We start from the raw sequence: 14,226 nt of genomic DNA on the forward strand, positions 1-14,226 counted from the left end.
CCTTTGAGAAAGGAGAAAGTCACATCCTAGACAGGCAGCTTTCAAGTTTTTCAAGAGAAAATCAGAAACTTTGCAAGGAAGCTTAGGAAGACTTGAAGGTTCTCTGAAGTCTAATGCTAACTCCTTAAATTACAAAACACTGAGGAGAGAAAAAAGAAAGTAACCTGATGTGGCACACAGTTATCTGGAATCCAGATGTGAAAAAACAAGCTCATAAAGCAAGTATTATGAAGCGTGGAATGAAACTGTAAGAATACAGTAAAAGCTGGGCGGCGGCAGCGCACGCCTTTAGTCCCAGCACTTGGGAGGCAGAGACAGGTGGATCTCTGTGAGTTTGAGGCCAGCCTGGTCTACAGAGCGAGATCCAGGACAGGCACCAAAACTACACAGAAAAACCCTGTCTGGGGGGGGGGAGGAGTAAAATGCTGAAACCTTACAAAGTGCCAGATATTAAACAAAAAGCAGCTTAGAGGTTAAAGTAAAAAGTAAAAAAAAAAAAAAAAAAAGTGAAATCTGCCCATGAACTACTTAATTAACAAACAACAAAGAGGAAAAGCCTCAGGTAGCACAAGCCTTTAATTCAAGCATGTGGGAGGCAGAGTTAGATGGATCTCTGTGAGTTACAGATATACATAACAAGTTCCAGGCCAACCAGAGACCCTATCTCAAAGAAAAAAATTAGTTGCATAAACTATGGTGTATATCATTATTTTTAATGATTGTATATGGCATATGAAATGAACCCAAAATGTAGTGGCAGAAGTTCAAAATGTTAAAAGAGGAAAACCAAAGAACAGTACATATACTCTCAAAGAATAAAAATCAGCTGTTTTATAGTTGGAAGCACATATGGGAGGGGGTCTGCATATGTGTTCAACACACAACTACCACAAAGTTTGATTCTTATATGGGTCAGAATAAGCAATAAGCATTGTTACAAGGGTCAGCCTTTTTTTTTTGTAATAATCAGTAAAAAAAAAAAAAAAAAAAAAAAAAAAAAAAAAAAAAAAAAGACGACCTATTTGCCCCAAAGCAAGACAACTGGATCTCTGGAGTCAACAAGCCCTCTGCCGCTGGAGCAGTTCAGCTGTGAGTACCAGCAGCAACAGTAGATAGGGATTCCGTGTCTCAGAAGGCTAGGCTAGATGACCTGATATCCCTTCCACATTCTAACCCTGGCTCTTATAGAGCTCATTGAACAGGCCCAGCTTACCTGCTTTGGGAATCATTTCCAATCTTTCATTTTATACCCAATCTTCTAGTTTCTTTGTCCTCTTCCCCATTCATTCTATTGTGCTCCTCTGAAATCTGGGTTCTAAAGAGCTTACAAGATTCACTTCAATTCTACGTTCAAGTCCAATCAGACTGTTCTACCTCTAAGCCTCCAATAATGGAATTCGTGCCTTTTGAAACAGCTAATTCAAAGATCTTCCAACCAAAGATATTTAGTTCCAATTTCTTTCAGCTAAGGCAAGTTCTAGATCTGTTTTGCTCTTTTCCCGAAGCTTCTTACTGCTGTGCTTTTTCCAAAATTACTCAGTATCAACAAGCACAACCAATTTCTTCTTTCATTGTGGCGGTAGAACTAATACTTCTACTAAATCTTGGCCCAAGTCATTTTATACACACACATACATTCTACTTTGAAAACACATAGCAGTGAAGCCACATGAAAGAAATCCTTGCAAGTGTATTCATGAAGAGAGCTACCCCAAAAACAAAGGGGGCTCATCTTTTCATAAGAAAGGCATTTCTCGAATCATTCATTCCTCATGTAACAGCTTAGCCATCTGTATATCAGGTGTTCTCAAAAGATAAATATAGAAAGAATGACACATCTTTCATGTTTTGAATTACTTTCGTTCTCCTTTCATAAACATAAAAGCTGTCTTGTTTTAACACTTGGAAAGATTATCACTTTTCCTGCTTTCATACATTAAGAATTGTATTATAAAAGTGGATTTTGTTTTAAAATAAAATCCTAGGACATACATATCGTCTCTTAAAAAGAGTGGTCTGAATTCTTAGTTGGCCATTTCCTCCTCAAAACTTTTCAATTTAATTTAATTGTGTGCACACATATATGCATAGTTAGGGAAGAAAGAAATTTGACACAGGATTCATTCTAACTGTGGCTCCTTAAAGATGTTAAAACAGCCAGCTACTAGAATCACTAGTTTAATGTACCTTCAAAACAAGAACAAAATTCTGTTTCTCAAAATATTATGCAATCAATTCATTTATTAAATTAAATTAATTAAATTTTTTGGTTTTTTTGAGACAGGGTTTCACTGTATAGCCTTGGCTGCCCTGGAACTTACCACAGACCAGGCTGGTCTCAAACTCAGAGATCTGCTTGCCTTTGCCTCTCAAGTGCTGGTATTAAAGGTGCATACCACCACCATCAAACTTAAATAAGCAAATTTTAAAGGTAAGTTTTTATATTACCTGTAATTTTGAAAAGTAAAATGAAGTTGTAATATTAACAGGCATTTTCCTACAATTTACTAGGTTTAACTCAAAATCTATAATTTTAAGTATCAACTAAACTAGCTACAGCCTAAAAATTAGATTTTTAAGCAACAAATCTAAGATGCTATAAGCTGTTTAACTTTTTGAATAGTCCTAGTGATCAAACTCAAAGCCACACGTGCTAGGCAAGTTCCCTTCTACTAAACTATATCCCCAGCCATGAAATAATTTTTTAATATCTAATATATTTCCACTAAACCAAAGAAAATCTTCTGTATTAATATTTCCTTCAGTGTCAGATTCTGAACCACATTCCTTTAGCTATTTTCTTCCTTATAAGAAACATTATTACATGAACAGATACTTCTGACTCTCCCTACATCCAAAAATGCTAACTTAAAATCTCAGACCGTGGGTACAAAAAGTTTCATGTGCAAGCTTGAATCTTGATTTTAAGTTTCATCCCTACTTCTCTGCCATGATCTAATCTTCTCAAGAAAAAAATCTAAAAACAAAGTGCTACCATGGGGCTTGTGCTAAAACAAATCTTATCTTTTAGAAACCACAACTGCATTTCACTTGATTTTGGGGTTTTGGTGGTGGTAGTGGTTGGAGATATCACAGGTTATACTATGTACTCTTGGCTGGCCTGGGACTCAACTATGTAGCTTAGGCTGGTCTTCAATTTGTGAAAAATCCTCCTACCTCAGCTTCCCAGGTGCTAGGAAGTGGTAGCACATGGGGCTCATTTGATAAAAGTTTTGACTGTGAGTAAAATGTGGGGGCTTTTATCTGTTGTATTTGACAACTACCATGTCAAAGTCTTTATGGAATCATGCTCGAGGGGATAAGGGTGTGGTTCAGTGGTCAAGTCTTAGCCTAGTATTCATAAGGCTCTGAGCTTCACCCTCAGAAGCAGAAAATATTCATGATCAGAACTAAAGCATATACTGATCTATTATTTGGTTTACTTATTGGTTCCAGGATTTTATGCTGATGCTCCAATCTCTTATTTAAAATGGTACAGGGTTAACATTTAGTGGGCACACATGTTCCAGCATGCTTTAAACCATCTCTAGATTACTCATAAAAATTAGAACTAAATGTGCTTAGAAAGTTTAATTTCCTTACAACTTTAGTATGACAGAGCACTGACAGAACGGTGCATAAAGGTAGGAAATTATTTTTAAAAATAGTTAATATTTGAATAACTGTTAGACTATTAAAGATAAAATGATGTGAAAGTTTAAAAAGTTAATCGTTTTTACTGTAATTATACTAATATTTAAATAGCACAAGTTCTAGAATTCAAATTTATGATTGATCTTTTCCTATTTACAGAAATATACTCTACTATATAAATATTTTATTTATAAATATAATAAAGCAAGAAAGCCAAATAAAAGGTCTAAGTCTAAAACTAATTTCTCAATAAGTCATGGAGTAGTGTTTACTTAGGAAAATGTGTAATAAGTTGAAAAATTAAGACTTCAAGCCAGGGGGTGGTGGTGCATATCTTTAAACCAAGAACTCAGGAGACAGAGGCAAATGAACCTGAGTTCGAGGCCAGCCTGGTCTACAGAGTCAGTTCCAGAATGGCCAGGGTCACACAGAGAAACCCTCTCTTGAAAATCCAATAATGATAATAATAATATTATTATTTAAGGCCTAAAATCTAAACAGCCCCCTTGTTCCTTTCTTCTAACCTTTTCTCCAGTCATTTTGACATTTGATGGTTTTGGTTTTGTTTCTGAGACAGAGTTTCTCTATGTAACAGCCCTGACTATCCTGGAACTCACTCTGTAGACCAGGCTGGCCTCAAACTCACCAAGATCTGCCGCCTCTGCTTCCTAAGTGCTGGGATTAAAGGTGTGCTCCACCACTGTCCTGCTGACATTCAGTCTTTTTTCTTTCAAAGCAATGGAGATGAATACACACAGAGCAAGCTCTTTACACCTTCAGCTCCCTTCAATCCTTTTAATTTTCTGTTTTTCTATCATCTCTCCCAACTTATTAAAAAGGGTTATTTCTCTTACACATCAACAAAAAGGCCCAAATTCCCTTGATTTTGTTTCATCTTTCTTATTAAAAAGGGGAACATTGAATTTTCTTTTTTCTTTGAAAACATGTTCTAACCATGTTATCCTGGCTGGCCTAGCACCCACAGAGATCTGCCTGCCTCTGTCTCCTGAGTGCTAGGATTAAAGGTGTGCACCATTATGCCTGGCAAAAGATTGAACTTTTAAATTCCTGTTTTCAATAGGTTCCTGTCTACTAACTACCCCCTAACATACTGCCTTTCTCAGGGCTCTAACAGCAGTCAACATCCAGGCTTCTGACATTCTTGAAGAACTATGAGCCTGAACTGATTCCAAGTCAAAGGTAGGGAAAAAGCACTGTGTATACACAGTCGACTTCAAAACCTAAAAAATACTGTGGCTCATTTTTTTTTTTAGAAAAAAAACCTGCATATATGTTAATTCTAAGCATCTTAGTCTATGGAGCCTGGGAGGAAGGATTAGCAAAAAGGACACTGAAGTAACTGAGAGCATGTTTAACACTGGCCTAGTTCCCAAAAGAAAACCCACCATTTTGGTTTTCACTTCAAGCACCAAATGAGCTAACTGTTCATTTATGTAATTTAAAGGGCTAGCTGCATAAATACTATTTTATATCTGAAGAGGATTTTAAACTTTCTCAAGCACAACTCAAGCTTATCAGAAAATCTGGTCAAACGTCTAATTTTCTTTCTTTAAAAATATTTTTGGCTGGGCAGCAGTGGCTCGCGCCTTTAATACCAGCACTCGGGAGGCAGAGGCAGGCGGATTTCTGTGAGTTCGAGGCCAGCCTGGGCTACAGAGCAAGTGCCAGGACAGCTAGGACTGTTACACAGAGAAACCCTATCTTGAAAAATCAAGAAAAAATTTAAAAAAAAAAATTTTACAGGGCTGGGTAAATGGCTGGGTAAGAATACTTGCTATGAAAGCAGGGGGACCTGAATTCAAATCCCCAGCACCCATGTAAAGGCTCAGCATGGCAAGAATTGGGGTCTGAGAAAAGCACATTCCAGAGCTCGAGGGCCAGCCAGCCTCGCTAAGATGGCAAGCTTTACGTTTATTGAGAGACTGTCTCAAAAACTGAAAAGTGGAAAGTGACAGGGGAAGACTTCCAACACTCTCCTCTAGCCTCTATGTGCATGTAAACAGGCACCCTACATACATACACAAACAATACACACGTGCACATCCAATACACACAAACAAAATACAGCACTGTTTCTCATATACTTCTAAAATTGGGACGGTTAAAGGGAAATTTCCACTTATTCTAGCTCTAACTGAAGTCATTAGATATAAACAAATCTTTTCAAGAAGTTTTGAATAAACAGTGCTAAAATTACACATAACAGTTGACTGCTGGATTTAAGTTTTTCTTCAAGCAAGTACCAGATCAGTCAGCATGTTCCAAAAACATACATGAAGGGATTCCAGAGATCCATAATAACAGCATCTACACTTTATCACATGGGCTATACTTCAATTAATGAGAATATCATACCACAAGCATGAGATTAAGAACAGTAACTGTGTTAACAGTCCAACTGTGAATGCTGACGGAAAAGACATGTTGGGGATTAGTGTTTGGTGAAGAACACTGAGAGCTACTGTATTCTAAGGCATACTTTAGATACTCAAACCCTTACCCTTGAATTCCATCAGTTTCTAGGTGACTTCAGGATGCTTCAGGCTTGTTTTAAAATGTAGCTTTGATTTTTCGGTGTGTACGCTTATGTGCACGTGGTGGCCAGAGGTCAATTTTGGATGTCATTCTTCTGGTTTTGTTCACCTGTCTTCCAGACAGGATTCCTCGCTGGCCTGAAATTGGTAGGCTAGGCTGACCACCAGGATTCTGCCTCCTCTGTGCTGAGATTCTAAATCTGCCACATCATGCAGACTTTTTTCTTCCTGCATGAGTTTTGGGAATCCAACTTGGGTCTTCACGCTTGCATAGCAAGCACTTTCCCCAAACACCAAAATGTAGGGGGTTTTGGGGGGGCGGGGGAATGTTGTTTGTTCTGGTTTTTTGTTTTGGTTCTTAGTTGTTGTTTCGAGACAGGGTTTCTCTGTGTATCCCTGGCTGTCCTGGAACTCACTCTATACACCAGGCTCAAAGATCCACCTGAGTGGATCTCTAGTGAGTCTCCCTAGTGCTGGGATTAAAGGAATGTGCCACCACTGCAGGTTGATTTTTTGTTTGTGTGTTTGTTTGTTTGGGGATTGTTGCTGTTGTTTTTGAGATAGGGTCTTACTTTGTAGCTCCAGCTATCCTGAAACTATATAGACCAAGTTGGCCTCAAACTCAGGATCTGCCTGCCTCTGCCTGAGTGCTGGGATTAAAGGTGTGTGCCACCACAACCGGCTCAATTTGTATTTTTAAAACCATGAACTCTAGGTGAACATTATAACACAGGCATGTAATCCCAACATTCAGAAAGCTGAGGCAAGAGGACTGCCACAAGTTAAGCCATCCTGGGCTAGATGAGATCCTGTCTTAAAATAACAAAGTCTTAGAAAGCTTTTTTAAAGCATTATTTTCACTGACTCTTGAAATAATTTTCACTAAGCTATAAAAATTGTCAAAGTAGCAAATATTCTATTACATGTATATGGGTAAGTGCATGCCATTGTGTATAGATTAAGGGCAGAGGACAACACTCTCCTTCCACCATGTAGGACCCAGGGATTGAACTCAGGTCATCAGTATTGGCAGCAAGCACCTCTACCCACTGGACCATCTTGCCAGCCCAAAGAAGTAAAGAGCCCTAAAATAAATATTTATTAAGTCCAAATATAGTCTCAGTGATAGAAAAGTACTATTCTAAATTCTGTACACACAACAGATACACATTATGGTCTTTTCTCCTTGCAACATTAGCTTTGCACTTCAAAAACCTGTAAGGACTCATCATACAGCCCAGTGGTAGAATACATGCCCTTGGGTATTCTAACCAGAAAAAAATTTAATTTTTATATAAATCCAATTTTGAGGTAAAACAGTGAATTATGCTTAACCAATAAGGGATAAAAAGCATACTATGGAGTCTGAATACCATGAGGTAGTTCATAAAATGTGTCTGGAATAAGCATGATGGGTTTACTTAAAGCAGAATACATCTATATAGTCTGCTTCCTTAATAAACAGGCAATCAAATAAACCATAAAACCCTAAATACAGAGCTGAACTAATCTGTTTTTCTATCCTCATAGGACTTAATAATTTTGAAGTTAATTCATATTAATACAGTATCTAGAGGGTCAGCAGCATGCTGAGTTTTACCTTATGTATATTTATGATTTATGAAGATGTTCCAGGTTCAAAAATGTTAAAATAGTAGCCAAGTGTGCTGTGGATATCATTCTATATAAATAAAACACTAATGGCCAGTGACCAGGCAGGAAGTAGGTGGGACAAGGAGAGAGGAGAATTCTGGGAAGCAGAAGGCTGAGGGGAGAGACACTGCAGCCACCGCCAGGACGTGCAACATGTAAAGACTCTGGTAAGCCACCAGCCACGTGGCAAGGTATAGATTTATAGAAATGGGTTAATTTAAGATAAAAGAACAGTTAGCAAGAAGCCTGCCACGGCCATACAGCTTATAAGTGATATAAGCGTCTGAGTGATTATTTTATAAGTGGATTGTGGGACTGCGGGGCTTGGGGAACCTGGAGAGAAGCCCTCCAGCAACACAAGTGAAAAAACATTTGCCTAGCATGAATGAGGCTCTGGCTTACCCCCTAGCCCCACCAAAATAAAAAATGTTATGATGCCAGTAAACTATGCTTTATTATTTCCTGGGTTTTTTTTTTTTTTGAGACAAGATCCTACAATGTAGCTCAGGCTGGCCTGGCCTCAAACTCAGGGCAATCCTCCTACGTCAGCCTTCCAAGTACCAGAATCATGGGAGTGGGCCGCCATTCCTGCTATGCCACTGTATTAAAGAAATCAACAAAGACGCTCCAATCAATAACTTAACAATCTTGTTACAAATAAGTTCTTTTGTGTAAAATATAATTTTGCCAAATAATGCATTTACTGACTATTATATCTATTTATGTATGTGTGGTCATGCACATCCATGGTATTTGTGAAGGTCAAAGGACAACCTTGGAAGTCAGTTCTCTACTTCCACCATTGAGGTCTCAGGTTGTCAGGCTCAGCCATCTGACAGGCCCATATCCTTTCTTGTTTCTTAAGGCAGACAGTAGTGGCACACAGCTTTAATCTCAGCACTTGGAGGCAGGCCTCCAAGTGAGTTTGAGGTTAGCCTGGTCTACAGAGCGAGTTCCAGGACAGCCAGGGCTGTTACACAGAGAAACCCTGCCAAAACAAAACAAACAAAAACAACAACAAAAAAATCACAAGACTAGTCAGGTACAATGGCTCACAACTGTAGTGGTAGCACTCAGGAAGCTAAGGTGGGAGAATTGTCTCAAATCCAAATCTAGTCTAGGTTATATAGCGAGTTCCAGCCAAGCCTGGGTTACCAATGAGACCCTGTCACAGAACAAAAATAAAACAAAGAGCATAGTTTAAATGATTTAACTCTTTACTGAAAAATGCATTGTGATAACAGGCCTTATCTTTGTTAACAGATGCAAAGGCCATCAAAGCTAGTAAAAATACAAGCCAAAGATACCTGCTTAAGTAAAAATTAAAATTATAGTTTAGTTTCAAAACTATGAATCTTCCATAGACAAAAACAAATCATAATTTAAACAACTATGTTTCAAAAAGACAAGATTTAAGTTGGAATGTAGTTCAATGGTGGAGTGTTTCCTTAAAATAAGTGAAGACCTGGGTTCAACCCCACCAAGCATCAAAAAATTTAAATTAAAAAAAAAGACTCTGAAATTGTCTGAATTGATTAGACACTAAAAACAAAAATGTGCTTTCATACCTTATATTCTTTCAGGGTTATGAATTTCTTAGGTTTTGTTGCTGTTGTTCAAGCTAGCACTTTAGAATTTCACAATTCTACTAACAACTTCTAAATGACCAAAGGTGAATCACAAGTACACAGCATGCACTATGTACCTCCAGGGCTTCCCATTAGTCTAGCAGCTTTAAGAACAGTCCTGACATGAGACACAGGCAGATCTGGATTCCAGTCTGGACAGTGCCACTTGTTCTGGAATAAGATTCATAACCTTTCTGAACCTGTTTTCTTACCTATAAAATGAGGATAACATTTGGACTCTAAACTATGTGGAAAGCACTTAGTGGACACAACCTAGCAAACACACATATGTATATGCACACACGAAACACCGTGTGTGTGTGTGTGTGTGTGTGTGTGTGTGTGTGTGCGCGCGCGCGCGTGTGCGCGTGCACATGTTTCACAGTGTTCTAAAAAACAATACAGATGCCTTCGAGGAACTCAGGAAATGTGGAAGCCTTGGCCTGTGGTAGCTTCAGAGCACTCAGTATAAATTGAGGCAGTGTGTTGAGCTGAGAGAAATTCAAGAAGGGATTACAGGGAACGATAATGCATAGAATAAACCTAGTGATCCTAGTGATTTCAACACAGCTAGAGGGCCTTATTCAGATTCCTGAGATCGGATTGAGTGGAGCTCTTCTTCACCGAGAAACAGAGTATTTCTTTTCCTTCTAAGATGCCATCGCTCAGAGCTGACAGCTACTGCTACAGGAAGAAGTTTCTTCCCAAAGCTTTGTATAGGTTATTTTCCTGAAGACAGAAAAAGGATCCTGACAAAAAGAGATGCTATCCTTATTAACAGCTAATCATCAACCACACTATGAATCTTTAGGTCCGGGAGTTCTTTAATACTAACTGTATATAACCATAACCAAAGGGTGAGAATTAAGGAGAGGGGGCTAAATATGTGAGAAAAATCAGTTTACTATATGCATATTCAGAGTTGCTAATGAAAACTCACTTCCTTAACTTTAAAGTAGTATTCTGCCATAAAAATATAATCCAAATGACAAATGCAAGCCAAAAGATGCAATTTTACATGCCTTACTATCCACACTTGAAAAAGCACAAAAGGTGAAATTTTCTTTTGTTATATTTAACTCAATATATCCAAAGTGCAATTTCAACATGTAATCAATCTCAAAATTATTTAAGTCTGAGGATGTAGTTCAGTAGTAGAGCATCTAGCTAGCATCCACTAAGGTCCTAGGTTTAATTCTTAGTTCCAAAGTAAATTTGATATAAGAAACATCCTTTCTGTTGCCTTTTAAAAAGATCTGTTTGTTTATGTGTATGGGTATTTTGCCTGAATGAATGTCTGGAGTTACAGACAGTTGTGAGCACCATGTCCTCTAGAAGAGCACCCAGTACTCCTAACTGCTGGGCCATTTCTCCAGCCCCACTTTTTGTTGTCTTAATCTTTGAACAATGGAGCTCACTGATTTGGGTAGTGCTGGAGATTGAATACAGTGCATGCTAAGCTTGTACTACAGACTGAAGTCTCAGGCTCATTTTTTTATTAAGAAGAAATTTTTTAATTTTAACCCTTCATATAGTTTTTAACTCCATTAAACTGAAGTATTCTACTTTTTCTTTAAAGGAGGAAAATTTTATTACTCTAAAAGAAACTTAACACAGAACAGAGTGGATAAAATTTTTGGTTTTACTCACAGAAATGAGCTGCGTGGAGTCATAATACAAAAAGAATGGTGATTTCTAAGTCTAATCAGAGTAGCTAAATGGTTTTCCAAGTTTTTTCTCTGATATTACAGTATTTTCCTGTAATTGTTCATGAAAAAAAACATGATGCTAAAATGTAGATGTGTTAATAGGAAACAATGAGTATAAAGAAACTAAATTAACAACACAAGGAAATAATCAGATACATCTAGAATACATCTAGAATGTGAAACACATTGAGACAATGAATGGGCAGTCTAGTTTTTCTCAAAAAATAAAAATAAATGTGGAGGCTGCTGCAGATTAAGAAAGCTTAGATATGCATGATGGCCAAAAAGCAATGCATAAACACTGGATCTAGTGGATTTGGAAGCAACTGCAAAATCAGCAATTTGATGGTGGGTTTTAGTGTTACTACTCCTAAGGTAAAAATAGTACTGTATTTTAGTAAGAAAAATCCTTATTCACAGGAGAAATACAGTTAAGTATTTAAGAGTGAGGTATTGTGATGTTAACTTATTTTCAAAGGCTAGAAAACAAATGTGGCAAATGTAACAGTTCTTGAATCTAGGCAACAGCTATATACTATACAAATGTTCATTACACTATTCATTCAACTTTTCATGCGTTTGAACATCCTTATAACAAATGAGGAAAGGGGGAGGCAATTCAAAATTAAAACAAAGACAACCAAATGTACTATGCAAACCTTGATTAAATTTTAGTTCATCAAAAGCAACCAAAAAAGACACCTTTGAACTAACAGAAAATGGCCTAGATATTACATGATGCTAAAGAAGTATTGTTAATTCTCTTGGGTACAACAACAGTATTTTGGTTATGTAGGATGATATCCTTAATCTTGGGAAATGATAGATGAAGCAGTTATAAATGAATGGTCACAATATCTACAACATTCTTTTGTTTTATTTTTTTGAAACAGGGTTTTCCCTGTGTAGCCCTGGTAGGCTGGCCTCGAACTCAAGAGACCTGTTTGTCTCTGTGTCCCACGTGTTGGGATTAAAGGCATGGGCTACCACTGCCTGGCTCTACAACATTCTTTGAATCAGTTCAGGGAGGAAAAAAACACATACTAAAAACTATACAATCTCTACCTATCTAGCAAATATGTTAACAACTATTATCTTACATGATATGTTTGTTTTGAAGTGATCATTATTTTTTCAGCTTTTTTTGTATGTTTAAGTAAATTTATAACCGAAAATTTAAAACACATAAAAACGAAAAATAAGGCCATATTAACATTCCCTGCCAGATGTGGCATGTGCATATGATCCCTGCACTTAAGAAGGAAGATTAACCTGAGTGTGAGGCCAGCCTGGGCTCTATAACATGTTTAAGCCCAGCCTGGGATAGAATAAAAGCCTTGTTTGAAGAAAAAAATCAATTTTTATAAATTTCAGCAAATGGGATAAAAACCACAAATCAAAAACAGTTATACTCCCTTGCCCCTAGAGACTTACTAAAAAAGGACCAGCATGGATTTAGCTTTACACTTTTATGCCCACTTTAGGACCAGAGACCAGGCTTAATGTTTTTAAAAAATGGCCTTGTTTGGGACTTGCAATGTTCTGAATACAAGAAAAATATATGGATACTATTTTCAAGGAGCTTGAAATATAAAACATATGTCTAAATTCTTTGTTTTGAGACAGGGTCTCTCTACATCTGGCCTCTGCCTAAGTGCTGGGATCAAAGGTGTATGCCACCATGCCAAGCCATATCTAAATATGCATTTGCCAACCAAATTCCCCACATTATTTTGGTTTCTGAAGTTATATTTCTAGAGATAAGGCCTCTAATATGCATAATTTAAGTGCATCTCAACATTTTAAAAACCACAGATTGCCTTGATAAACTTAAATCTCACACACTATTAAGGCAAGTTTACTAGTATTACTCAAGTAGAAGTGAAAGATTTATATTACAAAAAAATTTCTTCTCAACTGGGTCGAAAGTTTTCCTAAGATAGTAACTGCAGAAAGAAGCCTTAGTAACATTTGTATCCTGATAAAACCACACACTTAGCCATTGGTGATAACCACTGTTATGTCATAGGTGCAAAAGGAAATCAGCAAGTTCAACTGTTAAACAACTATCCAACAGCATTACCTTTTAGCCACTATAACAACTGCCTACCTTGAAAATGAAAACTGAAATGTAGACTAGCATAACAACTCAGCATTTACAAATCATTAACTGCTATCAGTTAACCACTATACTGTCCCACAAGAGAGGAAATTTTATTTCTATTTCATAAATACTTTCTACTTCAATCTAGGTTGAAACTGGGGGGCAGGGGGCTCTGTTTTAGCAGTGAGAAAGCATCCTCATTTAATGTATAAAGACAAAACATGAATCCCAAGGGAAAGAGAGCAATAAAAACAATAGTAAAGGTAGAAAAAAATCAAAACATAAGCAGCAAATGGTTTACATAGTTGATGTGGGGCTGGTTCATACTGAACAAAAACAAGTATATTCTTTAGTTTCAATCATTTCTGTCATATTAATACATTCTGAAAATAAAGGTAAAATTCCATAAAATTCTCTTTTAAAGATAATGACATTTCATAGCAGTTCAGAGGGGGAGAAAAAAGAAAAACATGCCAGGCTGCTGAGTGTTATTCAAAGGCACAAATTTGTTTATTTTTCAAATGGCATAAACAAACCTCCTTTTCAGAGATTATACTTCTTTTACACTATCTGTTAGCTAAAGCTGACTGTTTTAACATGAAGGGTGTCTGTCGACCAAGTTTTGTGTGCTTTCTAGAAAGAAGGAAGATGCAAGAGGTAAACAGAGCCCCAGAGGTAACCATGTGATTAGAAACCAATTAAGTTAAGCAATTACTGAAGCTGCTCTCTCTCCTTTGGGCAAGAATGGATCACAAGTGAGACTCTGATATAAAAACGAAGATGCTTGCAAAAAGGCAAAGGCTGTTTTAGAGAAAGCATTTTAAAACAGAACTATTTACATGGTAAAATGTACACAGGGATGCTTGATGAATGTACATAGAGGATTTATGGTTTACTAGTTTGGAAATGTCAAAATGTTTTTA

The 14,226-nt window shown here is 37.1% G+C and overlaps 1 protein-coding gene across 5 annotated transcripts in view; it reads right to left on the reverse strand.

Annotated features, from left to right (window-relative positions):
• The window catches only part of Klhl15 (kelch like family member 15), a 40,793-nt gene that overhangs the window by 6,058 nt on the left and 20,509 nt on the right, over nt 1-14,226 (reverse strand). The window lies entirely within an intron of this gene.

The sequence above is a fragment of the Peromyscus maniculatus genome, chromosome X (assembly GCF_049852395.1).
Source record: "Peromyscus maniculatus bairdii isolate BWxNUB_F1_BW_parent chromosome X, HU_Pman_BW_mat_3.1, whole genome shotgun sequence".
In the NCBI taxonomy this organism is placed as follows: domain Eukaryota; kingdom Metazoa; phylum Chordata; class Mammalia; order Rodentia; family Cricetidae; genus Peromyscus; species Peromyscus maniculatus.